The sequence below is a fragment of the Jaculus jaculus genome, chromosome 1 (assembly GCF_020740685.1).
Source record: "Jaculus jaculus isolate mJacJac1 chromosome 1, mJacJac1.mat.Y.cur, whole genome shotgun sequence".
In the NCBI taxonomy this organism is placed as follows: Eukaryota; Metazoa; Chordata; class Mammalia; order Rodentia; family Dipodidae; genus Jaculus; species Jaculus jaculus.
Genome location: NC_059102.1, coordinates 202,378,720 through 202,388,201, shown reverse-complemented (window position 1 = coordinate 202,388,201; position 9,482 = coordinate 202,378,720). Strand labels below are relative to the sequence as shown.

Genomic DNA, 9,482 nt, shown 5'->3' with positions numbered 1-9,482 from the left:
GACTCCTCATCTGCCAGCTTCTCCTCACTCTCAGGCATCCAAAGCAATCAACAAGTATCTGCACACAAACCAAAGGCCCGACCTGTTTCTAGAACAAAATTCCCATCAAACATGGACTTTGAATCTCCACAGAATAAGCCCATGGATCCCTGAGAGGTTTATAGATGGGATACTGACAACTTTCTAAATTCATGTGAGAGCTCTGTCTTTGCAAAGTTCCACAGTTTCCAGAGCTACCAGGAGATTCTTCAAGGGTCCTTCAAATGCCAAGAACTATCACCTACATGGATATCACACCCAAATCTTTCAGAGTGGTCTAGATTTCTAGATGGAAGTTACCTGTGAGGTCCTATTATTTCAACCATATAGGCTGTTTCTTTACCCTGGAGTGTGGTTAAAATAAATGTATAGGAATTCCTAATCAACAGAAATGTGGAGATGAACAAACCGAACACCTGGTTCCACAGGAGGATATCAGGCTTTGTATCCCATTGTACATGGGCATGGCCTTGTATTTGTATAAATATTTGACAAAGGTTCATACTTATAACTAAAGTAAGGCCTGTAGTGAGTGTCCACTAAGCATATGTAAAGCATCGAATATTAGGGGTCCTCAAAGCCTAGCATGTGTGAGAAGCTTCTGGAGAGTCTGTGACAGCTTTAAATTCATGGGTCCATCCCTGGGCTATGACTTGGGATCTCTGAGCATGAGACCCTATCATTTGCATGTAAGTGACAATTGTGACCTTGATGCCTGCCAATAGTTCACACCAGAAGACAATGTGCTGTAAAGGATGCTATTTTTCCATTTCAGGAACCTCTCTTCTTGCACATAAGTTTAATTTTAAACAGTTATTATTAAAGTGAAACCACACAGAGAAGAATGCATAGCATGAACAAATAGCTCAATGAATTAATCCTGTGAGAGCACACGGTGTCATCACTATCCAAGGCAACAAGGACAGCGTTGTTAGCTTCGCAGGACACACAGCCCATATCTGACCCACTCTTCTCTCTAAGGATGCAGATAACTCTGATGGGTTTTGAAGTTTATATAAATGGAAACATGCTAGTATATTGAGTTTGGTAGTATCAATTTGCAGAAGCCATACCTGTTATTTTAGCAGAGGTTTTTTTTTTTTTTTTCAATCCTGGGGTTGGACTGCAGGGGCTGGTGTATACACACAAGCAATCTACCACTGAGCAATACCCTCCACCTCAGAGATGAATTACTAGCTGGGTTTGAAGAATTGAGAGAAGGCAAAAAGAAAAAAAAGAAGTATCATGGATGTAGCAAGTGTAGGAAGCAATTATTACCTGTAGAGCTAAGAAAACCATACGAAGAAGTTGGAATTATTAAAATTTAGAATATTGAAGACTGGAAAGATGTCTTAGTGGTTAAGGCACTTGCCTGCAAAGCCTAGAGACCAAAGTTCGATTCCCCAGTGCCCATGTAAAGCCAGATGCGCAAGGTGGTGCATACATCTGGAGTTCGTTTACAGTGGCTGAGGGCCCTGGTGCACTCATTCTGTCTCTCTTCTCTCTATCTCTCTCTGTTTGCAAATAAATCAATAATGTTTTTTAAAGAAATAGAAAATTAAGAGAAGGGATGCTGTGGAAGTGAATTTTGAGCCTTCAGCAGGATGTAGTGATGCTTCTCCTTTGAGGGAGGAAAAAGTGGAAACTGGCAACAATTGAAGATATAGAAAGGTGAGAGTCTCCTTGTCCTCTTCTCCCCTCGCTGTGACCCTCTAGCGTCAAGTGATGATAGAGCCTAGCAGAGAGAACAGCATGGGAAGTGCAGAGCGGAGATCAGAAGGGCGGGCTTGAAGCTGGACGATGACATGGCACAGTTTCCTTAGCTCTGCATGACACCTATGATACTTATGCACACAAAAAGAACATTTTCTGACCTGATTTTTGGAGCCAGGGTCTCTCACTGAGCCCAGAGCTCACTGATTGGCTAAGGGAGGTAACCAGCAAGCCCTGAGGATCCTTTGGTTTCTGCCTCCCAGTGCTGGTGGTATAGACACGTTACCACATCTGGCTTTTATGTGGGAGCTGGGAATCCAAACTCAGCGCTTTATTCTTACATGGTGAACACTTAACCTACTGAGCCAGTTCCTTAGCCCCTCACTTGTTTTTCCTGTGGGCTCATAAAGTCCTCACTTAGTCCCTGTGAGGTAGCAGGGCAATCATGCCTCAGGATATTCCCACCCACTTTGTGGCTCTTATAATCTTTTGGCCCCCTCTTTCACAACATTTCCAGAGCCATAGCAGTCCTGGTGTCAGTCTGATTTAGTATTGAGTTCTTTGTTGCCTCTGGATTTCTGCTTTGATGGGTTTTGATTAATTTTCATGTCAACATTACCTCCCTGGAGATGGTTGTCAGGCTAGCAGCAAGAGCAGTTTTCATGTTGTCACTTCCTCTGCACTTTCTCCTGGGTCCTGGCAGATGTGGTAGAGGTGGCAAATTTCATGGTGGGCAGTCAAGTATCTTCTTGTCTTATTGATACATATTGGTTCTCTCTTGTTTTCTCTGTCATCAGTAAAATAAAGCAGATTCTCCAACTAAGAGTAAGGACAGCTTTGGTTAAAGAGGGTATGCAGTTATTTGAGAGTTTATTTATTTATTTATTGGTGTGCAAGACCACCCTTCTTTTCCAGAGAGTACTGGAGGCTTCTTTCTGAAGTCTGAGTTTCCTGATCTTGGGATTCTGACTTAGTGTCCAGTACCAGATATGAGTTTTCTCCCACTGAAATGGCCTCCTGTCCAATCAGAGAACGGTTGATTACTGCAGAGGCTTCATGCTACTATTGCATAAGTGTGTACTTCTTGTCTGGCTATATGACTTCACAGTCTGCAGGGTCCCCTGCTTATTCATGCTATTAGTGACCATTGTTCTCCAGCAGCTCCCATAGGGCTTTTCAGCACTACCCTCATTCTTTTTTTTTTTTTTTTTTTTTTTCAAGATAAGGTCTCACCCTAGCTCAGGCTGACCTGGAATTCACTATGCAGTCTCAGGGTGGCCTCGAACTCTTGACGATCCTCCTATCTCTGCCTCTCAAGTGCTAGGATTAAAGGCATGCACCACCACATCCAGCCCCTCATTCACTTTTATTGCTACATAATATTCTCTTATATATGCCATCATTTTTTCACCATTTTATTGTTGATGGATATTTGATTTTTTCCCTATGTTTTGACAGTAGTAAATAATACGATGGGTTTAAACATGCTTACTGGGACATATATACATATGTTTCAGTGGGTATATGCCTAGAAATGGAATTTGTGAGTAATAGAGGATGGATACCTTTAACTTACCAGGTGGTATTAGATAATTTTAATGATGTAAAGATTCATCAATGGAATTTGAGAGTGGTCAGCACATACTCATTCAAGCTAACCCTTCATATTGTTAGTCTTGTAAATTTAGCCAATCTACTATGAGGATAGCATTCTGTGATTATAGTTTTACTTTCCATTTCCCTGATAATAATTTTGAGAAATATATATATATATATATATATATATATATATATATATATATATATATATATTTAATTTCCTCTTTTGTAAGGTCTCTACTAACATATCTTTCATATCTTTTGTTAGACGATCTTTGTTATTAATTTGGAGGATATCTTTGTATATATTTAAAGTAAGTCCTTTATCAATTATATTGTTTTCTTTATAATATCTCACTTTTCCTCAATAAAAAGATCTTAATTTTAATGAAATATATCCAATGTATCATTTTCACCTTAAATACTTAAAACTGTCTTATTTAAGAAAGTTTTTCTTTTTTGTCATTTCCAGATTTATTGAGCATTAAGTTACAGATTAGCGGAAAAAATTCAAACAGCTCCATGTGGTGTTTTGAAATTCATCCCAACTGTAGGCTGAGTGAGCTGCAGGTTGGAGAGACTGCTGAAGTCCAAAAACTCCAAAACTTCTTCAGTGTCAGGATCGACCTCAGTGAGCTCCTGATCCAGTCCTGAGACCTTGGGAACATCATTATCTGTTTTTTTTTTCCTCTCTCCTTCCTGTAGCTTGATGGAGATTCTTCTCACAGGACCTCTCTGAATCCACTTCATCAGATGTGTGACATAGTCTGCTATCTTGTTGCGGAACTTCTCGCTGGGAGTGATGGCAGTGTGCTCACACACACGCTTCTTGGTGTGGAAGTCATGGCCCAGGCGTGCATAGAACTTCTCATGAAGACCTGGGCCACTTTCTTCATGGTCTTAGTGCCAGTGCCGACCATGTTAGTGCATACTGGTAAAAGAGCAAGAAATATTTTTCTAAAACAAGGTAACAAAGTCATTTTCCTCAATTACTTTTTAAAACTCTTTTTTTTATTTGACAGAGAGAAAAAGGGAGAGAGAATGGTTGCACCAGGGCCTCCTGCCACTGCAAACAAACTCCAGATGCACGCACCACCTTATGCATCTGGTTAACATGGGTTCTGGGGAATTGAACCTGGGCCCTTTGGCTTTGCAGGCAAATGCCTTAACTGCTAAGCCATCCCTCCAGCCCAAAAATTACTTTTTTAAAAGAAGCTATTTTTCTTTTATTTATTTTTTGCAAGGGGAGAGAGAGAGAGAGAATGGGTAAACATCTGTCTTTATGTGGGTACTGAGGAGTTTGAACCTGGGTCACCAAGCTTTGCAAGCAAATGCCTTACCCACTGAGCCATTTCTCTAGCCCATTTTCCTCAATTGCTTTTTAGATTTGTGCTATTCAGTATACAGCAAATGGCCATGTATGGCTATTTAAGTTGAGAGTAAATTTAAATAACTTTAATATGTGACAAGTGCCTAATGCATTAGACATTAGACAGTGTAGAGTTGTAAAGCATTCCCACCATCTTAGAACATTATACCAATCTGGAAGTTTAATTGTTCACTTTTCACACTTGGGTCTATAATCTTCCTGGAATTAATTTTTATGTATGCGTCTGGTAGCAGTCAAGGTTTAATTTTTCCATATGGACTGCTAATTAATCCAGCACTATTTACTCTTTTCTCCACTGTTTTGCAATGTTAACTGGTAGTTTATGAAGTCTACATCTAATGTGGGCCTGTTTATGGACTCTCCCTCTGCCTGCATTAGTCCGTCTCTTCCTTTGTGCTAGTAAGTGCCACATGATTTTGATTACCATCCATTTAAAATATGTCTTGATATTTGGTGAGGCAGCTACTCCTTGGCTATTCTTGGATGTATATACTTCCATACATTTTTTTATTTTGTTTTTTACAATGTTTAACCATTCCAAATTCAAAGAATTTGAACCGGCTTTTATTGATACCTTCCTGTTTCACTCAATGGGGTGTATTCAGTTATTATCATTATTTAGTCTAATGTTCACTCTGCCCCACATGTGATGAAAATAACAGAAATAGAGATGTAAGAGAAATAGAGGAATACATAGAAATGTAAATGTGGATGCTATATTATCAACATCTGTGAGGATTTTGGGGTAGGGCCACTCCAACAGCAGTATGTACCACATGTTGGATGCTGATTTCTATGGCAGTTTAGATATACCGAAAACAATGTGTTCACATCACCATTTTGATTGCAATTTATTAAGCAGGGTCCATTTTAGTTTCCACTCAACATATTTGTAACTCTCTGACTTGAGAAATGAAGCTCCCATTATTCTTAGTTAATTAACTGGATTAGCCCTCCAGTAAATAATAAATCCTCCATTGTCCCCAGTCTGCTCCTCCTTACCCCTCTAGAGTTACAGCTTGGGGCTGGCTTTGCTGCCTCTACTCCATTGTCTTTGTCCCAGCCAAGCTCCATGTCAGGAGTCTGCTGGTCCACATGCACAGACTGTCCTCTCCTCCCTGGATATGACAATCCATGTTGGGCCACTCCTCCTCTCCACTTGCACCCTTCGTACTTCCCACCTCCACAGGTTCAGTGCCCTGCACCAGGATTCCTTGTTGTGGGGCCACCTTTCTAGTCCTGCCTGCTTGGGCTTCTGTGCCTTGTTCTAGCCTCACTCCCAAGGTGGATGTTCTACTCACCCCTGCTAAGCTGCCTACCCCTAAGATGCCCTTCCTCTGCACTGTGTGCTGTGTACTGCACTGGGCACCCTTATGTTCATGCCTGCTGCACCATACTCAGACCCCTAGATCTGTGCTGAGATGTCCAGTGATGTAGATGCCTTCTTCACCCCTCTTGAGCTCTGACTCCCAATATGGGTATCTTTCCTCAGGACTCCTGTTTATGCATTGTTTGGGTCCCCTGCCTATATACCCTGCACTCAGCCTCCATCTTTGTGGACATCCAAATCACCCTGCTCAGGCTCCAAAATGCTGCTTGTGGTGGATTGATTCAGGTGTCCCCCATAAATTTAGGTGTTCTGAATGCGAGGTTCCCAGCTAATGGAGATTTGGGAATTAATGCCTCTTGGAGGCAGTGTATATTTGGGGGTCGGCTTATAGGTGTTATAGCCAGCTCCCCCTTGCTGGTGTTTGGCACACTCTCCTGTTGCTACTGGCTGCCTTATGTTGACCAGGGGGTGATGTCCACCCTCTGCTCATGCCTTCATTTTCCCCTGCCATCATGGAGCTTCCCCTCTAGTTTGTCAGCCAAAATAAACCTTTTTTCCCATAAGCTGCTCTTAGTCAAGTGTTTTCTGGCAGCAATGCGAATCTGACTGCAACAGTAACATTGGTGCCAAGAGTGGGGTTGCTGCTCTTGACTGTGTGGCTTTGGCCTTTCGGAGCTGATTTTCAAGAGGAATGTGGAAGGATTTGAAACCTAGGCCTAAGAGATGGCTTGTAGTGCTGTAAGTACAGCTTGATGGACTATTCTGGTCAGAATTGAAAGACCTGAATGTAGTAAGAACTATGGACTGTGAGGTTTGGCTTGTAAGTGAGAAAGAGCTTTGCTTGAACTAGGCTAGAAGCAGTTTGTGTGAAGAGCTTGCTATTATGCCCATGTCCTGAGAAGTTGTGCATTGCATATAAATGGACTGGTGTGAGCAGAGGGATATGTCATAGAAAGAAATCTTTAGGCTGAAACTGATGCCTGTTCAGCTGCCAAAAAAAAAAAAGATTACAACCTTTGAGATTGGGCCAGCTGACCTGCACTGGGGCAACAGGAAGACTCTTTTGAAGGGGCCTGAGTGCTCACATAGTGCCCTGTTCTTCAAAGTCTGCTTTATTCCCACCCCCCCAACAAATTGGCACCCTACCTGGTATTGTGGAGTATAAGAAATGCAGGAAAGAGAGGGTTATTGAGTTTGCGACAGTCTTGTGTTTTGGAAATGGCCATGGGCAGTGTGAAACAGGTTTGCTGGATGCCTGCATGGGCACCCCATGGGGCCATGACGATGAACCGTGGATTGCAGTGGAGACCCAGTGGAGATGCCAGGACCATGAGATGGCTGCCAAGGAGATCTGCCTGCCCATGCTGAAGTTTTCCAGGACTGTGAGTAACCTAGCTGGAGGGGCAGAATTGGAACTCCAGAGACTTGTTGCTGGTTAGAATTATCAAACTTGTAGATTTGTCCCTGGCTAGAGTTGTTGGACTTGAAGCTACAGAGTTTGATGTTTGCGTTGGCTGTTTTAAATCTTATATTGGCTGAGTATTTCTTTGCTATGCCCAGTGCCATCTTTTGCAGTGTGAATGTTTATTCTGTGCCATTATGGGCTTTTGGAGTTTATTTTTTTGGCATTATGGCTCAATTAAAAGACCTTGGATTATGGGGATATATGAACATTACTGGAATTGATTAAAACTATGGGAACTTTTAAAGTTAGATGAATGGATTTCATTGTAAATCATATATGGTTATCAGTTTATGGGAGCCAGGGGTTATGTGGTGGTTTGATTCAGGTGTCACCCATAAACTTAGGTGTTATGAATGCTATGTTCCCAGCTGATGGAGATTTGGGAATTAACATTTCCAGGAGGCAGTGGATTGTTGGGGGCAGGCTTATGGGTATTATAGCCAGCTCCCCCTTATTAGTGTTTGGCACACTGTCCTGTTGCTATTGCCTACCTTATGTTGGCCATGGGGTGATGCTCCATCCACTGCTCATGTCATCATTTTCCCCTGCCATCATGGAGCCTCTCCTTGAGTCTGTAAGCCAAAATAAACCTTTTTATTTCCCAAAATCTGCTCTTGGTCAGGTGATTTCTGCCAGCAACTTTGAATCTGGCTGCAACATTGCTCCATGCAATTGACACATGTAGCATTTGCCTTTCACCAGGCTTCTATGCCCACCTCAGACATTCATTCTCTGTCACCTCACTAAGCTACACTTTCTTGACCACCCCACATCTAGACACCCTTGTTACTTTAGTCAGGGTCCAATGCCCCATGAAAACCATCATCTATGAGGATTCCCTTCCCCTCTGCTAGGCTCCAACACCCTCTAGGCTATGAGTCTCTTACACCCCTTTCTCAGGAAAAGTTATTGTGGTCGATCCACACAATAGCTTCTGGACTAGGTTATGCAAAAGGGAAGGGAGGAACAGGGAGGAGATCCTGTTTCAAAAACAATTTTTAAAGGCAGAAGAAAAGAAATCCAGAAAGGTAAGAAAAAGAAATATAAAAAAAGAAAAGAAAGGAAGAGAGAGAGAGAGAGAGAGAGAGAGAGAGAGAGAGAGAGAGATAAATAAAGAATGAATGAATGAAATAAAGAAAGAGAAAGAAAATGAAGAAAAAAAGGGGGGCTGGAGAAATGGCTTAGCGGTTAAGCGCTTGCCTGTGAAGCCTAAGGACCCCGGTTCGAGGCTCGGTTCCCCAGGTCCCACGTTAGCCAGATGCACAAGGGGGCTCACGCGTCTGGAGTTCGTTTGCAGAGGCTGGAAGCCCTGGCGCGCCCATTCTCTCTCCCTCTATCTGTCTTTCTCTCTGTGTCTGTTGCTCTCAAATAAATAAATAAATAAAAATTTAAAAAAAAATAAAATGAAATCTCCACCCATTACTTAAGCCAGAAATCCCAGAGTCATTTTGCCCTCTACCTGTCAATCTCCATCTAGTGTGAACTACCACACATGTCTTGCTGGATATCTGTAGCAGTCTCCTGGCTGGTCTCCTTCCCCGGGCTTTGTCTTCCTACAGTACCTGAGTTCTCTTTCACAGGTGTATACCAGCTCACACCACCCTCATGTTTCAATTTCTTTTGTGAGTGCCCTACCACATTCAGGGTAAGCCCACACCCATGCTGTGGCCTGAATCCAGTCCCTCTCCAATTCTTTGGCAGTTCCCAGCTTCTCATCTGTTTTTCAGGCCATTCTTGGTGGTGTACTGGTTCTGGGTACAAACCAAGCTCTCTTTGGCCTCACAAGAGGTCCACCCAGATGGATGGCGTTCCTCCCCTACTTCACTGCTCTTTTCACAAGTTGTAATGATAAACAAACTTTGTTTGTTGCTACATCCCTCCCTGACTTAAGGAAAACATTCTGTTTGTTTTATTTACCCCTTCATGCCAGGTGCTGGGCATATAGA

At 42.4% G+C, this 9,482-nt stretch overlaps 1 pseudogene; it reads right to left on the bottom strand.

Moving 5' to 3' along the window:
- Positions 1-3,861: 3,861 nt before the first annotated feature.
- Positions 3,862-4,271, bottom strand: LOC101604935 (annotated as a pseudogene).
- Positions 4,272-9,482: the final 5,211 nt, after the last annotated feature.